Genomic DNA, 5022 nt, shown 5'->3' with positions numbered 1-5022 from the left:
TTAGATTTTCTTGTTACTTGCATTCAAAAGGGTCCTGACAATGATCTTAATGCATTTCTTCTATTTTAGTCTCCAGCTTACCATGTAATCGTGCAAGCCTTTTTCTTGTCTGATACATTTCGTAACTTTATTAGGAAGAAGCAATCCCATGGCCTTAGCATTTAGATTTGATGGATATGGAAATTGCTACGGCATGATCACTCTCTGGGGATTAGAAAACTCAAATCCTTTCCATCTAAATGGATTCTTTTCTCTCAGGGTGGGAAGGAGTTGATATTTAGGTAAGTCTCTGTTTTTGTTCTCCAAACTCTGAGAAAGGTTGCCATTAAAGGGCAATACAACAATTAAAAGCTTTTGGATATGGGAATGACAAGCTTGGCTGGTATGCAATACTGTGCAGCTGAGATGATTATTCTCAATTAATGGGCAAACATTACACAATTGTCTCTTTCAAGTCCAGAGTGCTAATATATAATACACAATCAGAGGGCATTGTACATTGGAATATAACTCATTAGCCAGTGCCAATTCTTTACCCTCAGAAATAAAATAGTCCCTTGTTTATGAAAGCTGCAATTTTGAGTCTTTTAAATTTGCAGTTACAGACCAGGTGAGAGATTTCAAATTGGAAAGAATCCAAATGGAATTGGGAGTAGAAATTCCTATTGGAATAAGGGGCTTGGCAGAACAGCCATGGAAGGTAGACTATGGACAACCCCCCCCACCACCCCCCACCCCCCACCAGCCTCCACCGGGAACCAGATTCAAGGACCTTTGGCAAATCTGGCTGAGGCAGCATCTGCCCTGCTGAGGGACATCCCAGAATGGACATGTCCCTGTGTGACTGCCCAGCGAATACCAAACAGATTGGGTCATTTTATTCAAACCTGGAGTACTTGGCTGCTCCGGCACATGCTCTGTGGATGAACTCACTTTTGCTTTAGTCCCGCATGGCTGCTGAAGTCTGAGAAGCTCAGACAGCAAGGGACAGAGGTGAGGAAAACACAGGGCGGGCGATCAGAGAAGTCTAAGGAAGGGGATTGGATTACCGTCAGATCGCAGGGTGTGGGAGACTCTGGGACAGATTCATGGGAGAGCCTAACGAGCTGGCAAGGAGCTGAGAACTGTCACAGTCAGCTGTGCTGAGCCCGCTGCACTGTGGGTACCTGCAGAATGCAGGCTAACTGGGAGGAGGAAATCTTAACAGTTACCACAAACACCCTGCGGTCCATCAGCCCACCCGACTGAAAAACAAAGCATGCCTCTTGGACTCCACATCTCACAAACCAAAGAGATAGCTACAAGGTTATCCAGTTTCTTGCTTCATGGGACATGTCGCTACCAGTCTTTCAATGGAGACTTCTAAATGTCAAGGCTGTGCTGGGTGCTAGGGATATGGAGGAAATATGTACAGAACTTTCCTCTCAGGAGCTCGCCACCTAGTCAACAATCACAGAAAAGGGAAAATGCAATAGGAGCTATAGGAGCTGGGACAAAAGAGAGCATGGGTACTGCAGGAGCCCAGGAAACAAGCACCAGATCATGTAAGTTGTGATCTAAAGCTCAAGAATTTGTGAGTTTCTTCAAACATATATAAACTACTCTTCATGTGCCACCCCCAACATTATGCCCACCCAACAGTGTTCTCTCCCCCAAACCTGTCTCATATCTGTGACCTCAGCATGGTAAAAGTATCCCCCGTGAATGTCAAGGTCTAGTAATAATTGAATGTTTTATTCTCCTCTGTGTTCTCTATGTTTTCACATCTTGGTTGCCTTTCTTTTTGAGTGTGTTGTTTACTCTGGTTGGTAGAATCTGATATTAAAAGGTCAGGGCTTTAATTTTATGGGCCATTTAGCTTCATTTGGAATGAGGATAAAGCCCCCACCCCCAGAGGTGTATCCATCAATCAAAGCCAGAGGCCTAGCTAATGTCTGCTGTGACCTTGATTACTGGGGGCCAGAGCAAGAAACCAGAGATGGTTTACTCCATTCAAACCTACCATCATTACCAGATATGCCATCAGTAGGACACAGCCTTTAGTTCGGCGCAGTATATACTCACAAATAAGGGTAAATGTGAGCGAGTGTGCATGTGTGTGTGTGCATGTGTAATTTTGCAATCCCCCCGAGGGCAGCAGAAATAATAATTACTATGAATTTATAAGCATAATCCCAGATACTGACAAGCACATCCCCTTATACATTTCATGTCTGTGCTCAATATCACCTCCTCACAAAGTCCTTCCTGGACCAGCACTAGAATGTAAATTCACTGGAATCGCTGTCCATTTTGTTCACTGTCCATAAAATTAAAGCCCTGAGCTTGTAAAATATCAAGTTCCATCGATTACATTAAACAGCACACTCAAAAAGAAAGGCAACCAAGATGTGAAAACATTGACAGAACACATACACAAAGACACAAGCATTAAATTGTCCCTAGACCTGAAGGGCCTGGGAGTTGTTCCTCCCATGCTGAAGTCATGAATATGAGACCAAATGGGATGAGAGAACACTGCTGGGTGGGCATAAGAGAAGATGTGGCATTTCAAGAGTGGTTTATGAGACTGAAGACAACCACTAAACTCTTAGCTTTAGATCACAACTTATATGATCTGGTGCTGTCTTCTGGGAGCAGTTCCTGGGACAGTGCCTGCCACACGGTCACTGCTCAATAACTATTGAGTGTCCGGTGAATCAAAGAACCAGGTGCTCTTTAGTGAAGCTTTTATTTCTTTTCACTTAATTTTGTAAAAAGGTAGTGTGTTGACATAGTTCAACGTTTATTTCAGTGTAAAAAGGATAATACAAAGTCTTTTTTTAAAAAAAGATTTTATTTATTTGACAGAGAGAGAGAGAGCACAAGCAGGGGGAGAGGCAGAGGGAGAGGGAGAAGCAGGCTCCCTGGGGCTCGATCCCAGGACTCAAGGATCATGACCTGAGCTGAAGGCAAATGCTTAACTGACTGAGCCACCTATCAGCCACCCTGATAATACAAAGTCTTGTCCTCACCCTGTTTTCCCCCATCCAGTTCCCACATTCTGCACAGCAAACTCCCCCTATAACCATTTTTATTAGTTTCTTATTTATCCTTCCAGAGTTTGTTTATGCAAATCATTTACAACTATATTTTTATTTCATTATGCAAAAGAGAATGTACTATACACTCTGATATCAACCTTGCCTTTTTTCACTTAATAATGTAACCTGATGAATGAACAAAGAAAAAAAATATATATATATATAATGGAATACTATTCAGCCATAAAAAAGAAGGAAATCCTACCATTTGGACAACATAGATGGACCCTTGGGGCATTAAGTGAAATGAGTCAGACAGAGAAAGACAAATACTATATGATCTCATTTATATGTGGAATCTAAAAAAGCAAGCAAACAAATTCATAGAAGCAGAGAACAGATCACTGGTTGCCAGAGGCAAGGCGTGGGGGGGATGAGCAAAATGTGTGAAGGTGGTCAAAAGGTACTAACTTCCAGTCAGTCATAAGGTAAACAAGTTCTAGAGATGTAATGTATAGCATGGTGACTATAGTTAACAATACTATATTATATATTTGAAAGTTGCTAAGATCTTACAAGATCTTAGAAGTTCCCATCGCAAGAAAAAAATTGTAACTATATGAGGTGATGGATGTTAACTAAACCTGTTGTGGTGATTATTTGCAATATATACATTTATCAAAGTATTATGTTGTACATCTTAAACAAATACATTGTTACATGTCAATTATATCGCAATAAAACTGAGGGGTAAAATGCAACTTGGAGATTCTTCCAAACTCAACTTGGAGAATGATTTCAATTTTTTTACAGTTCCAGTCCATTCCACTGTATGAATGTGCCACAATTTATTAAACCAGCCCATGTGGATGGGCATTTGTGTTGTTTCCAATCTTTTGCTATTAAAAAACAAAAACACTCTATAGTATATGATAGGATAAATTCCCAGAGACAGGACTGATAAGTCAAATAGTCTATGTATTAGTAATTATATATATATATTGCCAAATTGCCTTCCAGTTATACCAATTTTATCCTCATCAGCAATGTAAAAGAATGCCTGTTTCCCCACAGCCTTTCCAAAAGAGTTTTATTAAACTTGGATTTTTGCTACTTTAACAGGTAAAAAATAATATCTCAGTATGGTTTTGATTTGCATTTCTCTTCGGACACAGAGCACCTCTTTATTTCTATGAATGGACACTTCATACCTTTCTTATGTTTCTATTAGGGGAATAGTTTTTTATACTTGGCTTACAGGAGCACATTATATAGGGAGATTAGCCCTTTCTCTGTAATATAAATTGCAAAAAGTTTTTTCCAGTGGTGTGTTGGTTAATTTCGAACAATGGTCTCTGGGGAAAATAAACCCTGGTTTATAGCATTTGCCAACTTCCATGATGTAAATGTTCCCACCACAGACAGTCTCAAGCTACCAACATGACATCTCTAAATGTGGAGTTGGAAAGAGATGTGCAGTAGCAGACCATTATATAATATCTCCACGGTAGAGATATAATAAACATAAATAACCCCTAGATCATGGATTACAGTAAAATGTAGTTAAACAATTAGAAAGTGATGAGTTTGGAGTATTTCTTACCTTTGTAATGTTCTGTGTTTAATTATAAGCTTGTCTGACTTAACTTTAAATAATGGCTGTGTTTGATAATCAGCTTTCAGAATTCCTGAAAATTTAATAATCAGCCCCTGGGAGCCAGTGCAGGCCATCTCCAATGCACTGCTGCTATTTATCACATTTGGTTTTTGCCTTTTGACTTCTTCTCAAATGATGTTTTTCACCATACAAATGTTTGATTTTGATGTAGTTTGATTTATCAGTCATATTCTTTGGGTTCAGAATTTTGAATGACTGGAAGACCGTCCCCATTCCAAGATTATAAAAGAGTTTTCTCATGTTTTCTTCTAATACTTTTATGGCTTCATTTTTACATTTAAAGCTTTAATCCATTTGTTATATTTGGAGGTATGGCTTCTA

Source organism: Zalophus californianus, chromosome 11 (genome assembly GCF_009762305.2).
Source record: "Zalophus californianus isolate mZalCal1 chromosome 11, mZalCal1.pri.v2, whole genome shotgun sequence".
NCBI classification, from domain to species: Eukaryota; Metazoa; Chordata; class Mammalia; order Carnivora; family Otariidae; genus Zalophus; species Zalophus californianus.
This window is presented reverse-complemented; position numbering follows the sequence as displayed.